The 11,227-nt window shown below is 48.2% G+C and overlaps 1 pseudogene; it reads right to left on the bottom strand.

The window, feature by feature from the left end:
* Positions 1 to 8,472: 8,472 nt before the first annotated feature.
* LOC100954078 lies at positions 8,473 to 9,481 on the bottom strand (annotated as a pseudogene).
* Positions 9,482 to 11,227: the final 1,746 nt, after the last annotated feature.

Raw genomic sequence — 11,227 nt, forward strand, 5'->3', positions numbered from 1 at the left:
GGATGTAAGGGCTCAGGACTCCACCGGGGATGACACCATGTCAGGTCACTAGCCCAGGAGGGAGCAGTGTGCCACGTGGTCTGGCCCATTGTTCCCTGTGTGCATGTGTGTGCATGTGTGTGCGTGTGCAGTGAGCTCTCGTGAAGACGGTGGAGCTCAACATGCAAGACTGCTCATGGCCGCAGTGGGTGCAGACCCAGGGTGGAGGGGGAAGGTCAACCACCTTTTCCGAGGCTCTGAGAACCTGGAGGGTCTGGGGCTACTGACTAAGAGTATGTGCTAGGAGGGACAGCTGGCTGGATATCCACACCGGGCTTGAACTGAAACATTTTGGAAGGATGGTAAAACTTTTTTGTCAAGGAGACTATAGCAAGCCAAAAGTTAGTAAGGACTCTTTATTGAGCCTTAAAAAAATGTTTTTTAATGTTTTATTATTTTAGAGACAGAGTCATCCTCTGTTACCCAGACTAGAGTGCAGTGGCACAAGGGCTCAGTGGCACAAGTGCAGGGCTCAAGTGATTTTCCTGCCTCAGCCTCCCCAGTAGCTGGGACTACAGGGGCCGCCGCACATTCCCAGCCCCATCTAGCCTTTCAGTCTCTGCAGACCGTATGATCTGTGTCTGTCTTCCTCCCTCCACGCTTCTCTCCTGTTCTTACCTTTCCCTCATCCCGTCCTGCCCTACTGTGAACCAGTCACTGTATCTGAGACGCGAGCAAGACAGGGAACAAGAGAAGGCCCAGTGTCTGTCTGTGTGGACCTCTCAATCCAGGCCAGGGTTCTTCAGCTTCAGCATCAATAACCTTTTGGGCTGGCAAATTCTTCATCAAGAGAGGCTGTCCTGTGCCTTATGACATGTTTAGTGGCACCCCTGCCTCTAACCCTTGGATGCCAGGAACACTTCTCTCACTTCTGAGGTTTTGGCAATCAAAAATTATCCATAGATGTTGCCTGGTGTTCTCTGGGTGTCTCAGTCACCCTGATTGAGAATCAAAGATCCAGTGGGGCAGGGGCAGCCAGCCTGGTAAGCCCGTGCAGCACGGTCTGCAGACGTGCGGTCTGTTCAGGGGGCTTCTCTGGCTCACAGTCAGGGGCTGTGGAACTCAACAGTAGGTGTTTAGTACCTGCCTGTTGAGAAGGTCATTGACCCAAATAAAGCCCCAGTCAAAGGAGAAACTATCTTTATGTCATGGTGGGCTTGTCATAGTTACTCTGCTTTGGTGCCGTTGACCAAATTAGGTGGAGAAATCTGCAAACAAGACAAAGAATAAAATGACCTTCCTTACTAGTCTCTTTCTTACCGGCCTTTCTCTTCCGTTGAAGTAACTTCAGTGTGGGAGAATAAGTTTATTTGGCTGCAGGCCAACGTCCAGAGGGTTTTCTACTTTTCCAGTAAACTCTAAAGCCCCTTGGTGTTTCTGGGACCTCTTCATAGGGAGGCAAAGGAAAGGGCCCCAATAGCTTTCTTTGCATCTTATCTGGGGGGCTATCCTCAGCGTCTGCCAAATGTTTAGTTGCATCTGACCCTTGGTGAGGGCATGTACATCTGCTGCCCTGACATCCAGCAGAGGGGGACCATCTGATTCAAGAATTCATTACAGAAGATGCTGTCAACACTTCCTGCTTTCCCCCCCCACATCCAGCTGAGTCCCTCTTGTCTCTGCTCAACTCCAAAGTGTTGATAGCTCAATCGATGCAGCTCTTGCAGTTTTTGTCCCAGCTGGGAATTCTGGCGGGCGGCTGTCTGCCCATGTGCATGTGAGCTCTCTCCTTGGGCAACGTGGAGTGGTTTGAAGTGCTACAGGATGCTGCCAGAAAGGACTTGATCTGGCTCATTTGACTATTGAAAAAGGCCACGCCTGCTTCAAGTTCCTCAAATACTCAGGAAGTAATTTTAGGTATTTTAGAAAACAAAATACCTACATGGAAACTTTAGTGACACAGAACATGCCTTGGCTGTTTCAAAATCGAAATGGCGAGGTTGGAATCCCTCTGAAGTGTGATCATGCCATTTTTGAAGATATCCCCTTTTAGAAGGGTAACTGTTCTAAATACCAAAGCTAACAATGGTGAGGACAATCGTGTTGGTGACGATGATGACAAAGCCACACAATTTCTATTTCCAAAGGCACGTAGGTCCCTTTCAAGTCACTCAGGCTCCAAACCGTGGAATGATTTTTGAAATCTTTCCTCCCTGCCCATCTCGTGATCAACTGGTTGCCGAAATCTCTAGATCCCCATGTTTTATCAGACGTGGATGTTCCCTTCCTTTCTCTTCCCAACACTCTCCTTCAGCACCACATACGCCTTTTCTAAACTTTGGCAAAGACTGTCTGGGCTGTATTCTTCCTCCCTTCCCGTTATCCTTCATCTTCCAGCTCTTCCCTGGGCATCTCACTGCCTTAGTAACCATTTGCTGTGTATCAAACTAAGCCAACATGCATTGGCTACAAACAACCAACATTTATTATGTCACACAGTTCTGAGGGGCAGGAATTTGGGAACATCTTAGCTGGCTGGTTCTGGCTCAGGGTATCTCATGAGGTTTTATTCAGGATGTTGGCTGGAGCTGTAGTCATCAGAAGGCTTGTCTGGGCCAGGGTGGGGGGACCCTTTTCTGAGGAGGAGCACTCATGTGGGTAATGGTAGGAGGCCTCAGTTTCTCTGTAGTTTTTGATAGGAGACCTCAAATTCTCACCACATTTGTCTCCCCCAGTGCAGGGCTGAGCATCCTCAGGACATGGTGGCTGTCTTCCCTCAGGGCAGCTGATCCACGAGGGAGAAAGAGCAAGGAGGATGATCGATGTCTTTCAAGACCCAGTCTTGAATGCTAGACACCGTTTCTCCCCCATGTTCTATCTGTTGTAAGCAAGCCCACACTTTAGTTTAGGGGAGGGGAATTAGGTTGCACCCTTTGAAAGGAGCAGTGTTGCAGAATTTGTGGACGTATTTTAAAATGATTGCATCCCTAATATAATCACTGCTGTCTGTGTTTTTAGGCAGTTTAGCCCATGAGGCTCTTTCTTGTTGGTTTACCCAGTCTAGACAGGCAAGCTGGCAGCACAAGCCACCCGAACCTGACATCTCTTTCCTTAAAACCTTCAGGGATTCCTTCTTGCTTATAGAACTCAACACAAAGTCCCTGCCACCCCCAACCTTCCAGGTGACTAACCTTGCTGGCCATGTCTTCTCTTGGTCCCCAAGGGAGCGTCTACCTTCTGTTTGCCTGGGCAACTGGCTCTTTTCTGGAAATATTCTGTGTACCCACACACTGTGCCTCGGCTGATTTCCAGGGCACTCTGAACTCTTGCCTCTCCTGTACACCTGTTTTTAATCACTGAGGCCTGTGACTTCACTTTCCCAGTTATTCCACAAATAGTCTCCCATCTCTCTCTTTCCTCCACTCTGGGCCAGACCCATGTCTTCTCACCAGGAGTCCTGCAAGAGCCTCCCTTCCCAGCTCTCTCTCTCTCCACCTTTGCCTACTTCCGAGCCAACTTCTGGAGTTGCCGTGTGACCCATCTAAACTCTGAAGTATAATACGGTCCATTCTTTGTTTAAATCCTTCCCTGGCCTTGCATCAATGACTGGATAAAATCTAGCTCCTTCTGTGGAGCCCAAGACTCTCTGACAGGCCCCCAAACAGCTGGTCCTCTCCAGGGTCCCAAGCCTTGTTCTTGAGCTCCACACCCTGTGCTGTTCAGATGCACCAGTTGGATCCTGCCTTTGTGCTTGACTCCTGTTTCCCTGGGCTAACGGGAGGGAAGAGGTGGTGAGAACAGAAGCCCCACAATCGGGGGCTGATGCCTGTAAGTTCCAAGAGGCCCATGATATCTTGGGGAGCACTGAGCCTTCCACCTGTCAAAGAATGAGGAGCCCAGTTAATTTTATGTAGGCCTCAGAGAATGGGTTACATAGAGTTTCTGAAAGCAAAGTGCCAGTAAAACTCCCTGATGATCTTGACCTAGAAAATGAGGTCCTTTCCTAAGTTCCCTGTTAGCCTGGCAGAGCTACTGTTAATAACTCACAGAACACCTGAAAGAAGACTTTCTGCTGCTTTGTGCATTTTAAAACTCACTTCCAAATTAAGGAAAGAAGCACTTTCTCTACTCCTGTGCAAGAATTCACATTTTTGAGTGGTTCTGCCCTGTTCTTGCCCAATACTGGCAGTATTGTGATATGACGTGGATGCCCAATTGATATGAATATAGTTGATTTTTAAAGAGATCAGTAAAGAAATTCTGAGTCCCTTACGCTTTGCTAAATGCAGAACAAAGCTGTCTTCTGCAATGCAATGATGCTCCTTCCACTCAGAGCTGTTAGATCGTGGGAGGGGTGTGATTCCTTTGTCTTTCAGTCATTCTCGTGGGCACCACTGCCTGGGGCTGGTTTGGATAGAGCTGCTGTGGCTTCTCTTGTGGTGTGTGGTGCCCATAAGTGCCATTCACCAAGTGTTGCCCTTTCTTCCCACTCTGGTCATGTGCCAGGGTGGTACCTCCTGACCCTCCTCGTGGTTGGGTGGTGCCAAGTGATGAGCTCAAGACAATGATTGTGTGTGGACCATGTCATCTACAGACTGAACATTGGATTGCCATTATGAGACCCCTCCTCCTATCCCCTAGAGCTCTTTTTCCTTCTGTCACTGAAGGTCAGCATCACTGGGGAGGGTAACTGTTCAGTAAGCCTGCGTCTCTGAGCAGAGTCCCGTCGCTGACCTACAAAGGACATGTAATGTCATTTTTACCGCACGGAGATTCTGAAGCTGTTTGTTACTGCAGCACAGCCTAGCATAGTGTTGGCACTTTTGGCGTCTTAGTATTATATTTACGATAACTTCATTTGCACAGAGGCAGCGTCTGGGCCTTTCCTGGTTTATCCATTCACATTCCTCAAGGGAATGTTCACTGATGGCCTATCATAGACGTCCTCAGACTACGGCCCGTGGGCCACATGCAGCCTGCCTAGGACATTTATCTAGCCCGCTGGGTGTTTTTGCCACTGCTGTCTGTCCTGCTTAACAGCTGACTTGTCCCGGGGCCCACAGTCCGGCCCTCCAATGGTCTGAGGGACAGTGAACTGGCCCCCTGGTTAAAAAGTTTGAGGACCCCTGGCCTATCAGAAGGTTAGAATTTATTAGCCTTTTCAAAATTGGGAAGAGGGATGTTGTGGGCTCTTATCTTTGGCCACTTGGCCCAGGAGTCTGATATCTTAGAATGACCTCGGTGTACTTTGTGAGGCTAGTCCTTCCTGGCTTAAAAACAGATGCCCCATCTTTGACTATGCCCCTCCACTGCAGGGCTTGGTTAATATTATAGCTACAACTGCTTGAACATGTGCCCTGCACTGAGCATACCATATCCCTAATTATTACTAAAACTCCGTAAGGTGGGCCATGCATCATTTACGTTACTCAGATGATAAAACTGTGGTGCAGTGAGGCTAAATAGCTTGCCTAAAATCACTTTGCTAGTGGAGCCAAGATTTGGACTCAACTTTGGATGCAAATATCTATTTTTTTTTTTTAAATTTCACCTAACCAGTTATCCTTTGTAGATTTCTAAGATAATAGCATCTTAATATTCTGTGTTTGGTTGGATGCCACTCTCCATTCATTTACTCATTCATAAGTTCACTCATTCCTTTATTCACTTACTCATTTCTTTTGTAAATTTATCACTGATTCACTCATTCATTCCTTCATTCCCTCATTCAGTCTATCAGGGGCTGGGTTTTGTTTGGGACTTGGATTTAGATGTGAACTGGTTATAATTTCTGCCTTTAACCTCAGTAATCTCCTAGACTTGGGGGAATAGTAGGGTGTGTATATATATCTGTGTGTGTGTGTGTCTTTATATGCATATGCACACGACACAGATATGTTCAGGCAAATATGATACCCGGAGGAGGTAGATTATGCATTCCTATGATGGCAGAGGTAATTTGAGCAGAAATAGCCTTGCAGCCCTTGTGGTATAGACGGGGTGTGGCTTGTGGTATGTCAGAGCATGCTTTCTGGAGGAGATGATGGTTTTAGAAGTTTTGGTCTTCTATTTCTCTTTGAGAGTCTTTCCCACTCTTTCCCACCCCCATTTCATTCAGTTCACAGCCTGAATGTCAATACCGCTATCACCAGCCACAATCCTTGTGTTTTTGGCTTCTGCATTCCACTCTCTTCCCCCAGCAGGATCTTCCCCCTTCTTATTCTCCTCCCCCTTCATTACTTTTTACATCTCTCGCCTGCAAGGTTAATGGTGCCTCCTAAAGAATGGTGATCGGGGAGCCTAGTTCTTGTGGGGCATAAATAGTTTTTTCCAAAGTTTGGCCTGTTGCTTGCTCTTAATGGCTTGGAGTTGGTTGCAGAACTATATGCCAGGAAAAAAAAAAAAAAAAAGAAAAGAATGGTCTGATTATGCATTCCTAAGATGGCTGGGGTAATTTGAGCAGAAATAGCCTTGCAGCTCTGGGGAAAAAAAATGTAATTCTCGTGTATGAAAAGCGTGAACCAGAGTTGCCATGTTCACTTCTTGTTTTTAAAGGCCCCACAGGCCAAGTCACATATCTGGGTCACAGGGTCTATTGATTATCTGTCAGGCCCTGAAGTGTGGGTGATCAATAATACTAACCTACAGGAAAGGTGGCCTTGAATGCAGAAATCCCATCACATTGCCCATCCATTTCTTCTGGGCTGTAAGTGCTTTGTGGAGAAACAAAACTCTCTAAACTAGAGCCACAGATGCCTGCAACCCTGAGGAATGTTCCTACAAGCCAAAGCAAGGAGGACTCACTGGCAGATTGTCCACGGGCCCTTCAACAGCAAAGGGGGAGGCAGGAAAGAGAGGAAACAGGGCATTGCAACAGGAGGCTTCTTGAAGCTCAGAGAAGGAAAGGGATTGTGTCAGGATTTCTCTAGCTCTATGACCATGACCTTTCATTAATGTTTAATCAGGTGCTTAGAGCAAAGCAATTAAAAAGACCTGGAAATCCTTTTGACTGATGAAAAGCCTAGCAATGGGGGAAACTGGCTTTGCCTAGATCTTCCCATGATGCTTCCTGATGAGCCCCTTCTTTCTGGAGAGAGGCACTGCACCGAGCATGCACCAGCTTCTGAGCATCTGCCAAGAGGGTCTGGTCCCAGGTTGGCCTAGAGATGAGTCCACGTTATAGGAGCTGGTGCCAACCACCCAGCATCCAGGTTCCCTGCTTTCTTTCAAAGGGCCCCTGGTTTTGTTAACTCCTCCTGCCTCTGGGGTACAGCTGTGGGTGGCAGGAAGTGTGAATAGGGAGCCAGCCTGTGGCAGACTCTCAGCTTGGTGACTGAGCTGAGTTGAGGGGTGGACACAGATCCACCCTTGGCCCAATCAGAAAAGTACCAGAAGCTCCTCATGTGGGAGGACTTCTCGGTCCTGCAGTGTAAGAACGTTCTCCTTCCAGTCCACTTAGTGGACATAGCCTACCTGTCTAATGGAAGGCCTCTGTTGGCATCCACCCTTGGACCTCCCAGGGACCAGGGGGAAGGGAAGTTAAGGATCCCCACAATCTTTGATGATACCCTTGCTGGATGCCTTGTTATAGGAAGTAATGAATGTCCATATTAAAGCTGTTTCAATTCAGATTGTGTGCCTCTTGTGGTCAAAAACACCCAAACTGGGCAGTGGTGGGTACCCTGGGTATAAGCTTTGATCCTGACATGTGGCCAGATAACTTTGGCAAACAGGATAAAACCCATAATTTGGATCATTGGGTGTGAAAAAGGACTTTTGAGTTATAGAACCTCTGAAAAGAAACACATTAACTCCTGCTGGAGGTCTCAGCAGGCAACACTCTGCAGGAGAGGAGCAGGGTGGTGTTGCCTGGGCAGGCGAGTTGTTAGATGGTCTAAAGCGGTCAACAATGCCAGTTCCACTTAGGCATCTAAGTGCCTTAATGACATGTCATGAGCACATGACTGATGGAAATGACTCTCAAGGGTGCCTTAATGTGGCTTTTTCTCTGCGAAGCAGCAAAACCCCAGATAGTCAGAGACCAGCCTGTGGTACCTTCTGGTATCCAAAGAGCTCCACACCTGGCAAGCACAGGGAGCAAAGAAACACATCTCAGGGAAGAGGAGGGGAGGTGCGATCCTGTACCCTCTGCGTCAAAGTCAGCTCTTCAAATTGCAAACTTCTGGCTCCAGGGCTAGAAAAGGTAAAATTGCCTTGAGTGGGGCTCAGAATTCTGGATTTTCAATAAATTTCCAGGACACACACACACATATATTTTAAGCTAACATCTTTGTTTTTTTCTTTTTTTTGTATTCAGAGAACTTTATTGATGTTACATGACAAGGTGGGGCTCCCTAGGCCTCTCCTGTTCTTCAGAGGTCTGGTGTGGAAACTGTGTGGAGGGGAGATTCTCAGTGGGGTGGGGGACTGAGTAGGCAGGGGCAGGGGCACCCCAGCAGCTGTGCTCTGGCTGGGGCTAGTGGTCCGGGGCTCTTACTCCTTCGAGGCCATGTGGACCGTAAGGTCCACCACCCTATTACTGTAGCCAAATTCATTGTCATACCAGGCAATGAGTTTGACAAAGTGGTCGTTGAGGGCAATGCCAGCCCCAGCATCAAAGGTGGAAGAATGGATATTACTGCTGAAGTCAGAGAAGATGACCTAGTGCTCGGTGTAGCCCAGGATGCCCTTGAGGGGGCCCTCTGATGCCTGCTTCACCACCTTCTTGATATCATCATATTTGGCAGCCTTCTCCAGACAGCTGGTGAGATTCACGACCAACACATTGGCAGTGGGGACACAGAAGGTCATGCCAGTGAGCTTCCTATTCAGCTCAGAGATGACCTTGCCCACAGCCTTGGCTGCACCAGTTGAGGAAGGATGATGCTCTGGAGATCCCTGAGACTATCACACCACAACTTCCCAGAGGGGCCATCCACAGTCTTCTGGGTGGCAGTGATGGCATGCACTGTGGTCATGATTCTCTCCACAATGCTGTAGTTGTCATGCATGACCTTGGCCAAGAGGGCTAAGCAGTTGGTGGTGTAGGAGGCATTGCTGACAATGCTGAGGCTGTTTTCATACTTCCTGTGGTTCATACCTGTCACAAACATGGGGACATCAGCAGAAGGGGCAAAGATGATGGCCCTTTTGGCACACCCTCTACAGGTGAGCCCCAGCCTTCTCTATGGTGGCGAAGGTGCCAGTAGACTCCATCATGTGGTCAGTGCCTGCCTTGTCCTATTTGATTTTGGTGGGATCTCACTCCTGGAAGATGGTTATGGGATTTCCACTGATGACCAAGCTTCCCGTTCTCAGCCTTGACAGTGTCATGGAATTTGCCATGGGTGGAATCATACTGGAACATATAGACTATGTAGTTGAGGTGAATGAAAGGGTCATTGATGGTGACAACATCTACTTTACCAGAGTTAAAAGCAGCCCTGGTGACCAGGTGCCCAATACAACCAAAGCCATTTATTCTAACCTTCACTTTCACCATGGTGCCTCGGGGGATGCGGCTGGCACTGCACTAGAAGAAGCAGCTGTCTGACGAACAGGAGGACCAGAGAGTCAAGCTAAAGGATTTGGACTGTTGCTTTAGAGACTCAGTAGAGGTGAGAGCAGTTGGGAAGATGAGGGGTTCTCTTGGAAGAAATAATTGACCTGGTTGGAGGACTAAGTGTGTGAGTGCGTGCAGTGTTCTTGGGTGCCTATGTGTGTGTGTGTGTGTGTGTGTGTGAAATTACTGCAAAGCTGAAATCTGGAGATTTGAAAAAGCAAAAAGGGCAACACCGTGGCTGAGAACTGAGGAACTACCAGTGCGGGATGCATTGGGGTGGGAGATGGCGGCTGGAGGGCCTTTGCAGGGAAGGGGGCTTACAACCCCAAACGCTAGCTCCTGGACTCCTGACAATTTCCCCAGCAGGGGAGATATTATCCTTCTTGTTCTATGGAAACTTTTTGGATTTTAGTGAGCAAAACTCTTAGCTCATGAATGAGAAGTTTGACAAGATGGGGAGGGCCTGGAAAGCAGGGATAGTGTTTCTTTCCAGGAGCTGTCACTTTGTTCTGGGCTACCCTTCCCCACCTGTCCCCCTAAACTTTCTTGTCCTTCAAGACTCAAGTCAGGGGCTGTCCTTTCCAGGGTCCAGGTGGGAGTCCTCCTGTGCACTTAAGAGTGCTCAGGGCTTCCCTCAGGCCTTGCCCCTTGCCATGCATTGCCTTTTTCCCTTCAGTGCTAGAGACTGTATGACATTTGGTGACAGAGCTGTGTTGTATTCATTGTTATGTTGGGCCTTTAGTAAGTCAGGACTGAGTGTACCAATTGTAGTCTGGAGTTGGGGGAGGCTAACAGACACCCCTCTGCCTCAATGCTGTGAGTGTGGGCTCTGTGGGTGTGTAGCGTTTTGTGCATGTGGGTGTGTGTTGAGTGTATGTATGAGGGAAGAGGAGAGACCATGCGTGTCATTCTGTGGGGTATGCTTCATATGTATGGTCACAGCACCTTTGGCAACCTCCATGATGTGGCACAAACATATCCTAATTTTCTTTAAACTTGGTGTTCCCTAAGAAGGGAAGGGGGAAAGTCAATGACTAGAAGCAACAAGAACCTGGGAGAGTGGATGGGGTGCTAGTGGTGGGCAGCCAAGGGCAGGCCCCATAGCAGTGGCATCACTGAGGACCTGCTGGCGACTATGACCCTAGACCTGTACAAGATTCAAGCTGTTCTGGTGAAGCCCAAGTCAAAGGGTCAGCATTCAGGACAAACTTCTTCAGGGGAAAGAAGGGGCTCAAACACGCTGAGATCTGTCCACTGGCTTCAGGCCCTGCAGCCTCACCATACTTGTTCTAGAAGTAGAGGTTCTGCTGCGGGTGCTTGGGCTTGAGGGGGTCCCCAGAATGTCTGGGAAGTGGTGCAGCTTGGACATGCATGGTGCTTCATGAGTGTACAGGTCAGCGGTATTACATATATTCACATCATTGTGCAACTATTACTACCATCCATCTTCAGAGGTATTTTTACCTTGCAAAGCTGAAACTCAGTGCATATCAAACAATAAGTCTCTTTTCCTTCTTCCCTTAACCCCTGGTAACCATGTTCTCTTTGTCTATAAATTGAATGACTCTAGATACCTCATGTAAATGGGAGTGTACAGTGTTTGACCTTTCGTGACTGTTTTACTTCACTGTGCACAGCATCTTTAAGGTTCACCAGATGGTAGTACGTGCCAGACTCGCTTTCTCT

The sequence above is a fragment of the Otolemur garnettii genome, unplaced genomic scaffold (assembly GCF_000181295.1).
Source record: "Otolemur garnettii isolate 467f Iridium unplaced genomic scaffold, OtoGar3 scaffold00029, whole genome shotgun sequence".
Taxonomy (NCBI): domain Eukaryota; kingdom Metazoa; phylum Chordata; class Mammalia; order Primates; family Galagidae; genus Otolemur; species Otolemur garnettii.